This window comes from Pinus tabuliformis, chromosome X (assembly GCF_031772625.1).
Source record: "Pinus tabuliformis cultivar Carrire ecotype Pingquan chromosome X, CPIR1, whole genome shotgun sequence".
NCBI classification, from domain to species: Eukaryota; Viridiplantae; Streptophyta; class Pinopsida; order Pinales; family Pinaceae; genus Pinus; species Pinus tabuliformis.
Window position 1 is genome coordinate 1,140,451,737 of NC_142308.1, and position 19,052 is coordinate 1,140,470,788.

At 36.3% G+C, this 19,052-nt stretch overlaps 1 pseudogene; it reads right to left on the reverse strand.

Annotated features, from left to right (window-relative positions):
* Window positions 1-16,186: 16,186 nt before the first annotated feature.
* LOC149143875 (peptide methionine sulfoxide reductase A1 pseudogene) overlaps window positions 16,187-19,052 on the reverse strand; it is a 30,690-nt pseudogene continuing 27,824 nt past the window's right edge.

Genomic DNA, 19,052 nt, shown 5'->3' on the forward strand with positions numbered 1-19,052 from the left:
ATAGTGTGAATAGTTAGGCTGCTCACCCATAAGAATTTTCAGGCATGAAAAGTCAATCAGGTACCACTAAATTTAGCATCAAGCCTAAATGATGGCATCCTAGCTTACTGAATACAACTTTCTTCATAGCATTTAGATTCTTTTTCATCAATTTCTTTACAGGATACTATTTTCTGACCAAAATATTTATAATGCTTGCTATACAATGAGACAGGCTACACACAGGAGAAAATAGGGGCAGAAATAAGCAGTAACACTAAACCTAAACAAGAAATGAGATGAAAAATATCAAAGGCAATAACTCAATTTCAAAATCTCAATAATAATGATGTATACAATTAACTCTTAGAAGCTATAATATATATACAACTGAGTCATGACTCAACTAAGTCCACTCTCAATTTATTGACACATGTAATCCTACTCATCCTACATGATGCACATGCACATGCTAAATTATGAGGACTTTAGGACAGGTCTTCCCCTGTTAAGATGCTTTGTCCTCAAAACATGGGAAGAGAAGAATGCTTGCTGAGCCAAGACACCTAACACTGGGGCATGGACATTTAGATCACCTGCAAGAGGTCATGGGTAGGACCATAGGACAGGTCTTCCCCCATTAAGATGCTTTGTCCTCAAAGCATGGGAAGAGAAGAATGCTTGCTGAGCTAAGAAACCTAACAATGGGACATGGAATATTTAAACCACCTGCAAGGGTTTAAGGGGACACTAATCTCTCTCTCTCTATATATAGTTCAATGGGTTGGTGCCAGTATTGCCAGGACATTATTAGTACTCCAACAGACTGTGCAAGTCCCAAGTTTGATTCCCACAAAGTCAGGCATGCTTAGAATGGGGAAAAGTGTCTGGGAGCATCCTAGCGATTTATTTCCGATGATGTGTGTATGTGTGCAAATTATAGAAATAAAATATAGACATGAAAATGTAAAGTTCTAGAATATTTAAAACAAAGAATTATAACACATAAAATGTGCAAGAATACACCATAGATCATACATATAGAATCCATGAACCACAGCTTTCTCATTCAGTGTCATCAAAACATAATACATAAAGAATATGATAGATGGCAGTACTGATGAAATTTAAAAAAAAAAGAGGGTAGAAGGTTCTCATAGCTCATCCTCCTGGATCTCATAATCAATATCATCAATATCACTACCACTGAAACTAAAGTTGCTGTGACACTTTCGATCACCATTATCAAAAGTGACTGGCACTAGGACTAGTGCATTAAGATCCAACTATTGATAGTTTGAAAATAATTGACAAATGACAACATATGGGGACATTAACCATTGGCCAACATCAGTACACATGCGACTTGAGTGTTGGACACACAGGGCATGTACCCTACTCATGATATGTGCCCCATGATTGACTAATACTCAGGGCTCAAGTGTTTAAGTGCTTAACATATATTCATGGACTGAAAAGTAAAATATATTTCTCATTTTATCATCTGAGATATCGATCACCTTAGGAATCCAGATTATGCACCATTTCTAAATTTCTGTCTTTAGTGAAATCTTTTGACTTTACTATGCTGTAGTCTAAATATCTCACCTTAGGAATCCAGATTATGCACCATTTCTAAATTTCTGTCTTTAGTGAAATCTTTTGACTTTACTATGCTGTAGTCTAAATCCAGCAAGAATCGTTTTGGTTTTGATGGAATTGCACATATCAGATGTTAATTTTTACAATCTGTTTGCAGTAGAAGTGTTAAAGGGTGCCAAATCCATTTCTGCATTAAAACGAACAATTTTACTGATTCAAACTTGCAATTTTGACAAAGATTGACTGGCTCGATTTGGCTGATGGCAAACTGGAAAAGGATAAAAACCTTCTTCCTTTGATATTCCCCTCAAAACCACTTTTGTGCAGAACAACAATAGAGAATGACAAATGTTACCTTTGTTTTGTTTATGTTAGTCGATTGTGAAGTGCATTTCCATGTCTGGGTTTCCGTTCTACAACTAATGCTTTTGCATGGTAACTTTGGAAGATTCTCAGTTTAGGTGAAAACTTAAAAGTCAGAGCCAATAATGGTATATGGAATAGTTACCTTTGTACAGGATGTATTTTTCTTAATTTAGGAGACTAATTTGTATGTCATGAATGTTGATCTAAGTTATCTCTATATGAATATCTGTCATATCTATTTTCCCTGATGAGAGTTAACAGGAAATGTTGGAAAAGTTTCAAAATTCTACAATCATACTAAAAAAGATATACGATATCTGTTAGTAGTGTTTCAAGAAACGTTTTGCCTTGAAAGCAATAGTGGTAATATGATTCCCACAAGATGTCAGTCATGCAACTACCTTGATGTTCTATTGAATGTGGAAGAAGCAGCATTTTCAAAAGGGAAATGATCATCATCGTTTCTGGTTTTCGAGCTTGTTTATGTGACGGGCATGTGTGCACACACCCATCAGTGCCTTATTACATGAGATATACGTACAAACCCAAACACATCTAATATGCAAATACCCATTCTTTAAACTGAAAACAGTGTGTTTCAATACAAGAAATGAGGAAATAGGAGGACCTTGTTATGACAATTTATCACATCTTTTCTGATGCAGTTATAGAATCCAAAGATGGGACCATTTCTGCAGCATCGGCATATACAGGTCATCATGAAGGTCAGATTTTGCTAGGTTCAGCTTGATAACAATATTTTATGCTACTTTTCAATGGATTTGTTCTATTTGGGATCATGAAGATCGGTACAGAAATCTGCATATAATTTGCAGAGTGATGTTCTTTTACGGTGAGAGTGCATTGATGCTCCCGTGAACCATGCTAGAAACTAGCCAATTGCTCTTTGTTCCATGGAAAACAAGGTTCAGGTGCCAAAGAAACAGAGCAGGGGAAGCAATGGTTAAATGACAATCCATATCTGACAAAGTTTAAAATAAAAATTCTGGAACATGCAAAGGAAGCAATTTTTAGGCATGGAGGAGGAGAGGTAATTCTGTTATTTGTATCTTGCTTCAACTATTTAATGAAGTTACTAGGGTTCTTGCAATGTGTGGTTCTGTGGTCAAGAAGGATGAGATGCTTTTTTCCCGGATTGGCTTTTTGTCCATTATTTCGCATCTTATGAAAAGCATCTTACAATTACTTAATGTTTTAGTTATAATGTGAACCACTAATGTAAGTGTTTTGTTTTAATATTTGCAAATATATTTCGCCGCTTTTTAATTACCTGTTCAATAGTTTCGTGCCTATCTATAGAGGTTTCCTCCTTTTATAATCCTATCGGCCTCTCATTGTAACTTTTGGGACAATTGCTAGTAATAACATATTTGACATCGAAACATCAAAACCAACAAATTATGGGTAGGATCTGGAAAATACAAAGAAGTCGAGAACATTGAACGATCACGTCTTCTCAATGCTAAAAGCACATTCTTCCGCTAAAGATAGAATTGATGTGCAATCAAGCAAATTGATGTCACACATATATTCTTGGATGTCTGTTATGGAATATAATAATAAGGCATTGGGAACCAACAATAAAGCCGGAGATTCCTAAAGCCAAACTTAATGCAGATGAGCATCTGTTCTGTGACAACTGCAAGACATCAATTGTTGATTACCATCGGAAATGCCCATATGTTCATATGATCTTTGTCTCAGTTGTTGTCGGGGCTTCGAGAAGGTTGTCAACCAGGTGGTGGTAAAGCAGAATTAGCCCAACAGCAGTCTACAGATAGAGGTTATTCTAGAGAGGGATTACCAAAGAAATAAGCAAACAAAGGTGTCGGGCGGAAGATCAGGTTGGAGCTTCACTCCCAGGTTACTAGCAATAGCACTGTGACCCTACAGACAGATTACCAGATTGGAAGGCTAATAGTGATGGTAGCATTCCATGCCGAATATGGTGGCTGTGGTTGTCATTTATTAGAATTAAAACGCATTTATAGAATGAATATGATTGCAAAACTTGACAAAGAGGTAGAGGAAATGGCCAGCAGCTGCAAAGTCGCAGAGGGCTTGAAAATTTCTCACTCCTGTACCTCATGCTTCAAGTCTGGTTCTTATGGGAAAAATGGATATTCTGAAAGGAATTTACGCCAAGCAGCTCATAGGAAGGACAACAGTGACAATTATTTGTACTGTCCAACTGTACAGGATACTAAGAAGAAGGCCTTGAGCATTTCCAGAAACACTGGATTAGAGGTCAACCGGTCATTGTGCAGAATGTTCTTGAAGGCACTTCCAGTCTGAGCTGGGACCCATTGGTCATGTTGCGGCCTGTTCGAGAGACTATGAATGGCAAGTTTAATGAGGAGACGAGATAAAGGCCATTGATTGCTTAAATTGGTGTGAAATTGAAATCAGCGTCAACCTTTTTTCAAAGGTTACGCAGATGGTCAAATGCATAAAAATGGTTGGCCTTTGATGTTGAAGCTGAAGGATTGGCCACCACGAATTTCTTTGAAGAACGTTTACCACGCCATTGAGCTGAATTCATTAATGCATTGCCCTTTCATGAGTACACACATCCTGAATTGGGCCCTTCTTAATCTGGCAGCAAAGCTTCTGATAATTGCTTAAAGCCTGATAATAGGACCAGAACTTACATTGCTTATGGGACAAGTGAAGAACTTGGCCAAGGTGATTCTGTTACTAAGCTGCACTGTGATATGTATGATGTGGTAAATGTATTGACTCATACAGCTGAAGTCAAGTCCCAGGGTGGCAGCAACTTAAGATAGATTAAAATTCAAAGATCATTAAGAGCATTGAATAGGAAGAACTTTATGAAGACTCAGATAGGATTGGAAATTCCTTTGGTGAAGAGAGAGAGAAAAAAAACAACTAAAATTGAGGCATCATCATTTGATGTTTTCTGTGTCTCAAAGCAACAGAAAAGTTTCTTCAAGTCAAAAACTATTGATGAATGCCTTAAGATAATGACATTGAATCTAGTTTGAGGGCAAAGTATCTTGATCTCTGGTTAGATCCATATTACAGTTCCACATTTGATTGCTGCATGGAGAGATCAGTTTTTTCTGGGATTCCAAGGTTGGTAGTTTATACCACATATTACAGAGACAAAAAATATCTGGCAGATTCACTGTCTAAACAGGTCTACAGGATGACTACTGTTTTTGGTTTTTGCAGGTTCTATCTGAGGGAGTTAGCTATCCTATCCAAGAGTTTATTTTTGCTGGACTTCTAGTTTCATTTCTGTTTTCTTCACAGGTTTCCATGGAGGGTCTCTGATCTTTATGTGGCTGTTTTCTATTATCATCTTGTTTATGGATGGTGTAATAAATGATGTTTCTGTACATCCATATGTTTCCTGTTTATCTATGTGATCATGTTTTATTTTGGAGATCTCCCAGAACACTATGTTTCAGTCAAATTTTTCCTTAGCTATTCACTGGAATTCTCCCATGGTGATTTCAATGGTTTTCTCTGCAAATGGAGTGTATATGATGTTAAATTTGAATTTATATCCCTCATATATATAATATCAGCTTTTTCATTCTGAAAAAGGTTAAGCATAGCACATCAAGCCCAATCATGTCACTTTTGGTGATTTTTCTGCCTGTAGCCATTCAGGTTTACTTGATGAGAACTGACATTATTTCAAGCATAAGTCAATATTATGGAATTTTCCCCAGAGCAATGCAATTTGCCCTTGGTTAAACTTTACAGTCTAAGTGGGTGCATGAATGATGCATATGGTGTTATTGAAAATCTATCTTTCACAAGTATTTACAGTTCCTTCTTTTTACGCCTGTAGAATGCATGGAAATATGAGAAATCAGACATGGAGATGATGTAGGTAGAGTCAAAATTTTGGTTTGGCCAGCTATCATTATATTGTTTTATTATTATTAATTCTAAGCCTGATGAAAATTGTAATGTTGCATAATATAATTAACCCTAGTATATCTTTCAGGTATGGAAGATGACATAAAGATAATGTGACAATAGCTGGAATATTTAAGAACAATTGGCTGGCATTAGAAAGGAGAAATATCGAATTCTAATGTTGGCATGAAAGATGATGCAAACAGAAAGCTAATCCATAAAGTTACATTGAAATATATTGAGGAAATCACTCAAATTTTAGGACTGGTAAATGGTGGCACTCTATTTAGAAAATTTTTTTGGGAACAAAGGCCAAATTCTATTACACTAAATGAAAAAAATGTAGTGGAGGTTTTAAATAACATATTGAAGAATAAAATTGAAATCTAGTGGTCGGATATTATGAGATTGAAAGCAAATTTCCAAAAAAGGCCCTACTTCCCTCCATATTAGATATAAAAATTCCTTTGTTTTTTGAGACAGACAAATCCATAACTAAGTCTTTCTCTTTACAACAAATCCATACCGTGTTGAGGGAGAAGTTCTTACAACTGTCTTATGAGGAGGACCTATACGCTGTTAAAAGAGGTTCTAACTTTGAGTTTTCTTCAAGTCTGGGTACTTGTCTATGATTTATGGCACATATGCATGCCTTGAAGTTTGAGAATGCGCAAGAATAAACTCCTGGGATAAATACATTTGATTATAAGGACTTCTCCTACATTGATGTGAAAGTGTCAGCAAGGAAATTTGCAGATATCTTAACACAGAAACAAGCAATCACATTCCATTAAAATGCACTTAACTTTACATATGCCCAAAAGCAGAGAAATAACTAAGCTGGAATCTGATCCAAGAAAATGCCCCATATTATCATCCTATGCTTAGTAATGCTTACAAGGAAATGGGTTGGGTATGTGTTTAAAGTTGTACAATCAAAAAGAAAGAATCTAAAGGTAGCCCAACAATCTGAACAGACAACAAGATATCAGTTTACCAAGTCAATCTAATAATGTAGCACATATGGACTCATCTTGATATTGCTGCCTTGAGTTTACTGGCTATTTCACTTGTCAAAGCGAAGGATAATCCCTTCGATTATGTGCATACAATGGGCCAGTATCTTGAGCACTGAGGAATCAGATGAACGCAGCTGATTTTATCTCTCTAGAGGTAGCACTGGTGTATTCTAGCTGTGTAAGTGTCATTTAATGAGGTTGCAACTTTTACATATTACAAAAATACGTGGATAAATGGCAAGATCATAAACAACCACACAAACGGCAATTGTTTTCCATTGAGAAGAATCTATATAACCCTTTCAATGTCTGCAAGGCAAGGACATGGATTGAAAAATATTATATTACTCTTCTCAAAATATCCTAGTTCTCCAAGTTGCAACCGAGCTCAAGAACTTAACAGTTGTGAAGCATTGAAACCCATATTCTTGTATTCTGGTTTTCGTCATATGATTAAGAAAATAAAAAAACTATACAAACATATGTATCATATTGATAAAATCGGTATACCCCCATCAAGGTTTTGCAATGCAAGATCGGCAAGATTCACCCAGTTTTGGGTTGCGGTGTAGATATCCGTATACTGCCAGCCACAACCAGTATATTTTTTCCTTCATCGTTGTCTTAGCAAGTGCAGAAGTGCCAAGAAACAAAAATTTTTATGATTTTTTGGAAGGTCAATAGTCACGGGTGTTTTAATATAATTTTTACCTTGAGATGACAGATTATGATGAAATCTGCAACGACTGGGAATTTGGTAGGGTATACGACGGGATGTAATGATCTCGCTAGAGTGGGAGGAAGTTGATATGGTCCCTTCGCTTATACTTTCCTCGTTCTGCTATGATATCGCTTGTTGTGCGTCTTTTTACTTTCCTGTTCTGCTATGGTCCCTGTCTCTTCTACTTTCCGTCTCTGCAATTCAAATGTCTGTGTGTGCGATCGCAAATCTTCCCCATCCGCAGACGAAATGGCTAACCTTCACTCTACTCTCACAAAGAGATCTAATTTGTCAAGGTTTTTTAACCAAAGGATCCATCACCCCTAATGATTCATAAAATTGCCCTAGCATAATCATAACTTTACAAAAAACTGGGAGCGGAGGGTTCCCTTCTTAATCTCCACCAAAATCGGCACTAGGCGTAAATGTGCCCCCTCTTGATCAATCATCTCCTCAAACTTCGATTTGATGTGCAAACAAAATAAGCAATTTAGGGGAAGTGGAGATGCCTTTGAATTCATCCGCCATTTTTCAGTTATAATGGCATGTGAGCAATGTCAAAGATGATTGCAGGGCAGGAAACTGATCAGGGAAAACTCTTTGATACCAAAGAAAGTGGGATGGTACGCCTCGACAGAGAAATGCCCTCCAAATACTAAACTAATGAAAACTGTTGTGCCCTCCATACATGGAAAAATGATTCAAAAGAAATTATTTTCGAGTTGAAGAGGTGACCCCAGGGACAAATTTTGTGCCCTCCATACAATCGAAAACCCCAGGAACAATTGTTGCGCCCTCCATACAATCGAAAAATGATTCAAAGAAATTATATTCGAGTTGAGGAGGTGACCCCAGGAACAACTAAGGAGGTGCCTGAGGTGGATTATAGAGGGCTACAGAGGAGGCAGGAATGGCACTGGAGAGGATCCAGAAGCTAAAACATACATGAAAATTTTACATGCAGTTTCTACACCTTATCTTCAAGGAGCTATTTTTTAAGAAAACAAAGAAAGCTAAAACACATACCTGGCAAAAACTATGAAGATCGGCCTCTCACAGAAAAAATAACAGTAAATGCAGAGCTGGTAAACTTGTCTTGGCTATTGCTCCTCAAAGCACACTGATTTGTCTGCTCAAAAGTTTCCAAATCGTTGAATACCGGATAACTTGCCAAATATCATATAATAATATAAGATCGTTGGTTCAGAAAATAAGCTTTCCCACTGGGTGTGAACCATGACAGCGACACCTTAATCAATCGTTGGAAGAGAATGTTCACGCCGTGGGACTTCGAACCAAGGAGATAAGAACAGACAATTCGAGCCGAACCAAGCCCAGCCAAGGAGATAAGAGAAATTTTAAATTTTCCCACAAAATTTTAATTTTCTCAAGAAATGTTTGAAAAGTCTACTTCATAATATTTTTTTAAATGTTCATTTGCCAGCAGTTCTATTAATTGAATTTTCCACAAAATTTTGAATTTTCTCACAAAATTGTTTGAAAAGTCTTCATCATAATAATTTTTTAAATGTTCATTTGCCAGCAGTGCTATTAATTTGCGCATTTATTTTATTAATACAAACCATATAATATTAACTAACCTTTGCATCATATAAATTATATAAACACACATTTGCATTCTATAAACCATTCACCTTAGAGGCATCAGGAATTGGTTTTGTACAATGTGCATAATTTATATTATTGCTAAACCTTAAAAACCATTCATAGGCCCTAGGATGATAACAGTGTTTCTTCTTAGATGATGTCCAAGGCCCAACAAAAGTCATCCTTGTTAGGCAAATCCTCACATTAACACCCATACAACATTTATATAGCTATGGTTTATAATGCTGGCAAATAGTGCTCCTCATCACCTAATTGTGCAAAAAGCCTCAGCTAACCTAGTCTAGGTTAGATGTCCTCGATATTAACATATTATCCTATATTATCCATTAGCTCATGGAGATAGAGGGTTCAAGGACTCTCACTTGATGGTTGGGGACTATAGTCCATTAAGAGGTCAAATGTCGGGCTAACTGTATTAAGGACACCTCAAGGTCAACCAACACTAATGAAATGTATTAGTTGTTTGTACATCGACCTATCAAAATGTCACAATATTGGGTAGTAGACATTAGTAAGTAGGACACTAGTCGCCAACAAGAAACCTTGATAACGATAGAGTAATGATGTGATGAGTGGATGTGGACCCAGGGATACCGCATGTCAATTGTGTGGCAATTGATTTGACATGCTAACGTCTCAGTATGATGTGGCACCAATGTGGGTCTAGATGACATGGCATACCAATGTGGCATGTTCGACATGCAATGGAAGGTTGACTTGGCACTGAGGTGTTGTATAGGTGGTAACCATATAGTGACGATGTGGATGTTGGGATTTTGGATGTTAAGATATCAACTAATTAGTATCAATGACACTCTCTAGCCTCTTCTGAGGGCCCGGTGGCTTGATAGCTCGACCATTGCCTTTCAAGATATTGGGTATTGAGAAATTAGGGCTTCAATCTACAAGCTCGTCTGTATGTTAGGTGTCGAGTATTGAGACAGTAAGTATGTATAGAGCATTAAGGAAAATCATGTGTTTCATGTGAATTTGGGCAAGCTTAGAAGTCAGGTTGCAAACTGCTACAAGTGTCCTTATTTGTTCTACAAGAAACAGTGTAATGTGAAGGTGAATATGCTAAACATGATATTGGATGGCAATGATGCTAAGGAGAAATTGGAAAATTGAAAGTGCACCTATCCAAGATGTAAACTTCATTATTAAAGATTTGTAAAGGAGTAGTTGGTTGATATTTCATCTTACCTGAATCTATCATTAGCTTTCCACATCCATTAATAACTCGTTATGCTTTTTCCTGCCTCTTTTCTTTCCTGGAATTCTGGGAGCAAATCCGATGTGTTTTCATGGTTTTCAGAACCTTTGTTGGCTGCCTTTCACTTTTTCCTTGTTTGTCAGCCAATTAGAATGAGTTTTCCATAGGAACAGTTTTTGTTACCCTATTGGGCAAGCTTAGAAGTCGAGTTGCAAACTACTACAAGTGTCCTTATTTTTCTACAAGAAACAGTGTAATGTGAAGGTGAATATGCTAAACGTGATATTGGATGTTAATGATGCTAAGGAGAAGTTGGAAAATTGAAAAGTGCACCTATCCAATGCATCAAAACAACTTGTGGTAGGTTAATCTAACAAAATGCAAGGTTGTAGTGCTTCTTGTACTTGCAAAATAGAGTAGAGTGTAAGAAACAATGAATAATACATAATGAACAAAAAAATTAAAAATAGTAATGGAAATGAACTAAATTCAAAGTAAAAATTCTATATAACTAATATAACAGTGCTACAACTATCATCAACAAATGTTAAGATAATCTGCAAGATAAAACTGCTCATAAACTATCTAAATAAACGTGCATGAAAGTAATGTTCATAAATATTTTGTAGACATAAACAAATGTGTGAACAGAAATGATACAAGAGGGATATCGACCACGTAGGTTGGGCCTTAACACAAGGAAACTTAAAAACCTTAGAAGAAAGCTAAACTAAGAGCTGAAATCAAATATCACTTCAATTAGCAAAAATGTTGTTTGTACATGACAAAGTTACAAAAAATGCTTAGAATCTAAACCTCTCGTATTATTCACATGCTTTCCTACAATTTCTTATAATCCTATTATGCTACTCAAGCCTATTATTTGTACAAGTGGATAGGAGGAAAACTCCTTGAGTGGAGGACTGCTTTCCCTCCAAAAATCAATAAAAACCTAGATCTTGTTTCCTAGATCACCACGTAGCAATAGTAAGGAGGATTTACTATCCTTAGGAAGTCGTGTTGGTTTTATTTTGTAGAAGGTAGTAGGCCCCACAAATATCTCTAGATGATTCTCCTTGAAATTTGTGTAAAATCCATTCAAATATTACACAATAGTCATGTTAGGCACATAAAGTATGAAAAATATCTTGGACTCTCCTAAGAACTCATTAAGCTAGGAAAGTATTATTAAGTGAACAAAATTAGGTTCAATATGGCCTTTATGTGCCTAGGAGTGGTTAGAAAAACCTTATGGGAGACTCATCACATATATTAATTGAGAAGACAAATTTTGAATTTATCAATTATTATGCAATTTAATAAATTTTATACTTAATATTAATTTAAAATTTAAATATAATCTTAGTGTATTGTGTATGGCATAAGAAAATAATATGAAGTGTTATCAACCAATTTCCTTCCTTATATTTATTTGTAGTCATCATTATGTTTTTTACCCTTTTGCATATATTGGGCCCTTCATTTTGAGCTTGTTGGAGCACGAACATTAGTTCAACACTAGGAATATGCCTCCTCCATTCGTTCTTAGTGTATTGTTTGGCTTTGAGAGCGTCAAATTAGTCTTTTCTAACCAACATCCATACTTAGTGTATTGTTTGGTGTTCAAAGCATCAGATTAGTCATTTCTAACCAACATCCATATATTTTTTCTAGAATATTTCATTCCCTATAATTTTTTGTCAAAAATTATATAGTAGAAAAGTTCTCGCATCACACATCAAACCAAAAGGACACAAAACACCACACACACTTCTATGTACAAGGTACAATCACAACTCAATCAAAACAATCATGTCAATGTGTGCCTATTTTGGACACAAGAAAAGGATTCTCGTACATGAACTCATAGAGGAGTTGAGGTACCATATGGTGTGCCATGATGGGGCCATGCCATACAAATTTTAACTATGAGACTCCTAAAGATTGATGATAACAAGGAAAACCTAGAACCATAGTGTTATTAGGAATAACCAGAGGACATAAAAAGTGAGTGGTCTTGTGAGCTACTGTGGCTCCATGACAAGGACTATGAAGACATAAAGGGGTGACAAGAAACTCATTGACTAGTAGCAATGTCCTGTTTTTGCCCTATCTAGGCCATGCACTCACTCCCCATATTTGAGGATGTCTGCCCGATGGACCGATTGCCTGGTCCATGAAATCCCCAAGACTAATGCACCTTCGCATTGTGATTGCTATTACTGCGATGAGTATTATTGCTACTAGCCCCCTGTTGTGGCTGCCCTCTTCCTCCCATAGGAAAAAACATCACTGGATACCTCGAACAAGATGGGGTCCGGGAACAACGACTTATGACTAAATCTAATAATTTGTTGGTCTTTGCATACCCACTCCAGCTTAACAAGCCTGGTAAAGCTCAGGATTGAAAGAAAATATATTTAGTAAAAACCCTAACGCTAAGGGTTTGACAGTGAAATTGTGGACAAATCCAGCGAAATAAAGACCCTCCGAGAGACATTGGCCCAGCTGAACAAAACGTTCACCTCCACTGTTCGATCCCCTTACTAGTTGACCAAGAAAACCCGCGAGACCATAAGTTGCCAAACCGCCGCAGATAAATATAAACCAGGTGTATTGACCCTTGTTTGCTAGCGTTGTGACCATTCTCTCACGCTGTTATCACTCCTGAGTGTAGGTGAAAACCCATCTTCGCACCAGAAAAAACCCTAGGGTTAGACCGCCATGGAAATTCCTCTTGGATTCTTCCATCTGATCTTCTCTAGACAAATTCCTTATTTCCATTTGATTTCTGTTCTATCTGCAAATTCTTATCTAATATTGGAGCATCTCCATAGATTAGTTAACCTTACTAAACCAAACATTTTATTAGAAATAATCATTAATCTTATAATATTACGACTTCATTGCACTTTTTGACCATACACAACTTGTTTTTATGTCACCATAATTCACCTTTAATGTAACATGATTACATTGAAAAATCAACCAAAATCCCCTCAAATAATTTTTCCTACATAGAAATTTTTACCATAAACAATACCTCCCCATTAAACCAAAAAAAACACTTACACATTTCATTTAATTTCAATTCAACTAAAATCCCCTCAAATAATTTTTCTTGCATAGAATTCTTTACCATAAACAATACCTCCCCATTAAGCCAAAAAAAACACTTACACATTTCATTTAATTGAAACACTTACACATTTCATTTAATTCCAATTGAAAAACACAAAAGCATTTCATTTAAGTTCCATTCAACGTTTCACGGCATTTCTGCTTTTCAAATATCAAAACTTGTTCATTTCCCTCGCGTTCCAGGGTTTTTCAAATATCAAAATTTTTTCATTTCCCTCGCGTTCCAGGGAGGAAGGTCGCCATATCATCCCATTATGTTTCTCAAAGATCAAAATTTATTCATTTCCCTCACGTTGCAGGGTTTTTCCAGGGAAGAAAGAGGAAGGTCGCGGCCATGTTGTCGCAGGTTTGATTTGATACATTTGGTTGAATACAAGAAATTGGATTCTAGGTGCCTCCAATCGTGGTGGTTTCATTCTACGAAGGGATCTGCACAAGGTTCCCCCACACTCTTTGTGCGATGGCCCATCCCCAAGCCTCCATCACTCTTTGCAACTTTAAAATACTTCTAGACAAGTGCAAGAGGCACTCAAGAGGCTGTATGTACAAGATTCCGCAGAGGAAGATGGAGCCGAAGGTATGTGTTATGTGCCAAAGAAGCGATAGGTGTCTTTCCGACCCTGAAATCAGTGAAGAAATTAAGCAGAAAAGAGAGCAAAAATGCGTTGATTAAGACGAGGAAATAAAATGTCCCAAGACTGTAGGAGGTCACCATCTAGATGCTCTGCCACAGGTGGATTGTGATGATCCAGTCGTCCCTATAAATGTCAGAGACAAAAAAGGCCTCAGATTTGCTTGTACCACAGGGTTCCGAGAGTTCCGGAGCAATGAAATCAGATGCCGAGGAAATGGATGTGAGCTAAGACAAGCAGGATCGAGGCTCTGTGCCAGAGGAGAGGTTTCCAGAGGATACTAAACCCACTCAAGAGGTAGGTAACTACATTTTATTTTTATTGTTTAATTATAAGAATTAATGCAAGAAACTTGCCCATGAGTGACTTCCGTTGGTTTAGGTGATAAGTCTGGATGGTAATTTTTCTACCAAAATCGCCCGGTGCTTTTCTGTTATGCCATTTAGGTGGCATGGACAACAGTGATAGTGAAGCCTGGTGGTTGGGTTAAACTCTGCTGACCTCACTAGTGAACCAATGCCTTATTGGTGACTTATGTAGAGTTTTTCACTTTTGAAATAACTAATAGCTTGCATGTCATTCAATAGAACGGTTTAGGTTGGATGTCGATATTCCCAAGTAAATTTTTGTTAAAACTACGATGGGAAATGAATGGAAGATTAGGTCTACCCCTGACCGATGGACTTCTCTACCCTGTGCTACATACCCATTTAATGACATGCAACATTGTTCAGATCAATGTCAGTAGAGGCGTGACTAGTATACCTCTTTTCCATTCAGTTCTTGTTCCTATTATCATTTCCATTCCTCTGTTGGGATTACACTTCGACAACACCACCAGTCTTTAAGTGCATGATATATTCAGGGAGATGGGTGGGTTCAAGTTGCTTATCTGTTAAAATTCTATAGTCACGATTCTAGTTTTGTTTTGTTTCTAGTTATGTTTATGTTTCCTATTTCTAGTAAAGTAGGTTTTGTATCCCCAAAACTCAATTTTATAGTGGTAATGTACGCCGTCACTGAGGTGATTTACGCTTATAATTCGCCAGAAACCTTGAGTCCTATTTCTTGTTCTATTCACCATGCAGTCATGTCTCTTGTTTTGTTTATGTTTTACCCTTTTTGGTAAAATACGCTTGGACTGTGGATTGATATTTTAACAAGATGGGTTGCGAGTAACAAGTCCCTGCCCAAGGGCATGATGCCAAGAGAAAATACTGTCAATTCTTGCATCCAAAAAATGAAAACAGTCCAACTCCATATCCCACAAACAGTCTTCTAATGGCATATTTAATCAAGTTAAAAAACATACAGTAAAACAAGTAAGTCTAACTCCATATCCCACAAACAGTCTTCCAATGTCTAATAGGAATTCCTTCTGTACAAGAGTAGAATATAAGTACATTGTACTCTTTCTTAGAAACCATATTTCCTGAGAGAAGATAATAGTCCTAAAGTTATGAACTATTAACTATCATTGTTCATAAAGTTTCTTTTGAAGAGAATCAAATTATATCAATAAATATGCAGAGAACAGAAACAATTCATCTGTTTCTTTCAACTAAAATTCAAATGACATTTAGAAATCAAATTATATCAATAAATATGCAGAGAACAGAAACAATTCATCCTTTCTGTTTCTTTCAACTAAATTCAAATGACATTTAACAACATAGCTAACTAGATAAGCTAAACTTATTTTGACAGCAGGATTACAAATAAAGATAAGTATAGAGTTATACTTGAGCCCTGAGCTTTACTAGCTTGAAATCAAAATCATCTTTAAGAGCTTGAAATCGGATGACACTATCCAAGATGGATGGCTGAGGCATGACGCAAAATTTTCACCACCATAATACTCCCCTATTCCCCTATACAGCACTCTGTTGTAATATCTAGCTGAACTAAACAAGAAGATACAAATACTTTAATTTTGAAAGAAGTCTAGTTAATTTGATCGAGTCACTATTCAACCATAACATCGAATTGGATCATTGCATCCTTTGGCCCCAGATTGTTTGGCACCAGTTGATCTCTTTTCCAGGTATTGTTGATGATACTCTTCTGCTCTGTAAAACTTCTTCGCTGGCAGGATCTCTATCACGATCTCTTTATGCAGTGGCTTTTGGTGCCTTTCCATTGATTCCCGTGCAGCTCTTTCCTGATCAGCTGAATAGTAATATATGCCAGATCTGTACTGAGTGCCTTTATCATTGCCCTGCAAATATATGCACACAGTGCTGACAATTCATGTATCTGATGCAATTTCTATACATCAACCAGATACAAGTGTCTTTATAGTTTTTGCCTTCTATGGTTATGAAATAGGAAAACCACATCAAGATCCAATCATATTTTCTATAACCCACCCTGCACCCGTATAGCAGGATCCAATTATATTTTATATACCCCGCTCTGCACCCCTATAGCAAGTATGTTAACAAGCCATTGAAATGAAAAGTATATGGTAGATACATTGCCAAATACCTGGATTTGGTTTTCTGGTTAAGGAATCATATGAATGTGTGAAAGGCTTTGAATTTCAGCTTTCAAAGAAGCCAATGCTTCAAGCTGGCAAGTCTATTAGCATAGATATAAGTTAATTCCAAATTTATGATATTAATTTTTAAAATACTAATAATAACATGTTTGATCATGTAGTTTTTAAAAAAATTAGAATTCTTAAGGATTTTATATAGCTTTTAAAAAGATTTGGAGATTTTTAATGTAAAATATTTTTATCCTAGTCAAATCATTTTAGAAAATACAAAATTAATTTCAGACTGAAATTTACACCTTAAAATTTCCTAAATTATGTGTTTACATTCGTTGTTATTAAGTTGAATGGGGATCCTAACAAACATTTGAAAATAATATAATGAACCACGCAGTGATATATGAGACTGAAGACACCCTCAATGCCTGCACTCAGAATTCATTAGGAGTTTAGATTTGAAGTGCAATTATAGAATATTAATGGGACTCCACTCCCAATTGCATCGCTTCAAACCAGAGAAATGAGGCCAGGTATACTGAAAACCGGTCTTTGCTTAAAGCACTAGATACTGATATATATCACAACCTGAAGCCTACAAATCTTTTGAAGCACAGGAAATAGAATTCAAATACATTAAGACGCCCAAATCTGATTTAGTCCGATATTTGAAATACAGAGAATTCTAATGGCTTCCATTTGTTTTTTAACTAACTGATGCTTCTGAGGAAAGTTGATTTGTCATAAAAGTATGTACATGATTTTAACCAGTAATGAAAATTAAATTTCAGATCAATCTACTAATCTACAATATGCAATACGATATAAAATAGATTTGGGAATTCTATTAGCTAAGTTGCTTTTTTAGAACATGAGAAATGAGAAAACGGTTAGCGTGCATCTTCTGTCCATTCCAACTAGAGTAAGAAACCATAACGGTGGAGACTCCTTTGGCAATGGCATCGAAATAGGGGGTCATGTGGATGTTGACTAATTGTTTATAATTGCTGACAGTGTTATTCTCATCGACACCCGGGTTGTTCCACCATCGCCCACAAAGTGCTTAGCACACGCATATTGTGGGTATCTGATGACCTGAGGAACGACAGACAGTAGCTTTAAGAAATATGTTTAATAATAAAGCTAAATTCTTAAAATACCCTAAGGAAAATAAGAATCATTGTTTTATTGTGCAAGACATGGTTATTAATGAGATTAATGAAATTTTAAATCAAAACCCACAAAGTCAAAAGTTGTCTGTGGATATAGTGTATAATACATAGTGCTGCCTCCATTGGTTTATTACCATCCATGGACCTCATACAAACTGTAGAAACAAGATGCCTTAAGAAATTTTATCTCCTTATTAGACCTAATGTTGGAATTTCAAAAGCTCTGTTGATGTTTCAAATATTTCTAGCCAACATTTATTCTACCTTTTAATTAAACATATACATTTACAATGGCACAAGAATTATGATACTGCCACTATTTCCATAATGACGATTAAGGAGCAGTGCATGCAGATGAATATCTGATATGATGCTTGGGCAGAGCAGGGTTCTATCTGAAAACCTCTACCAATCTGAGTAGTAGAAAAGTTTCCATCTTACTGACCTTCTTCTGCCCTTTAGGATATACTTCCTTTGCATAGTCACACTGGTTCTTGTCCTTGGTTTGTGTATTTTTTTATGAACTAACCCAATGTTTTATTGTCATGGATTTGAAAGATGCCTCTGGAATTTACTCTAAACCAATATTAACCCGACGTTTTTCAATTCTAGACTAACACACTTCATAACTTTGTGTTCAGTGTGCTTTCAGCATTCATTCACTGTATAGCTTACAGAGTAGTTATCCCATCATTCCTTGGGTACATTCCATCCAGTCTTACAGTAAGCAACTTGGTGGATGCAAACCAAGCAGTAAATTACTTTTGTTGATTAGGTAACTATGATTAGGTAACTAGTCTCTAAGGTATTTTTTGGTCAATTGTTTTTCGGTGGTATTGAACTTATTCTTACAATGTTCAAAATTGATTGTTTTTCTCATCTCTTCATATTCATGTCATGTTTGTTCCAGTAACAAGTTTCACATGCTGTAATATTTCTGTGCTCTACTGCAGTTGGTTTTCTTCTATCAAATTCCATTTGTTAGTTTATTTTAAGATGATCTCGTATGGCCATTCCACATCTTTATTTTCCTGTGTATGCTTGAACTGCCTTTTATTGTTTACATGGGTTAATGGTATCCCTCTAAATTTGTTGGTCATTTGGCCAACCAGCATGAGCCCACATGTGCTTCCAGTTCTTTAGGGAACCATCCCATTCCACGATGATGA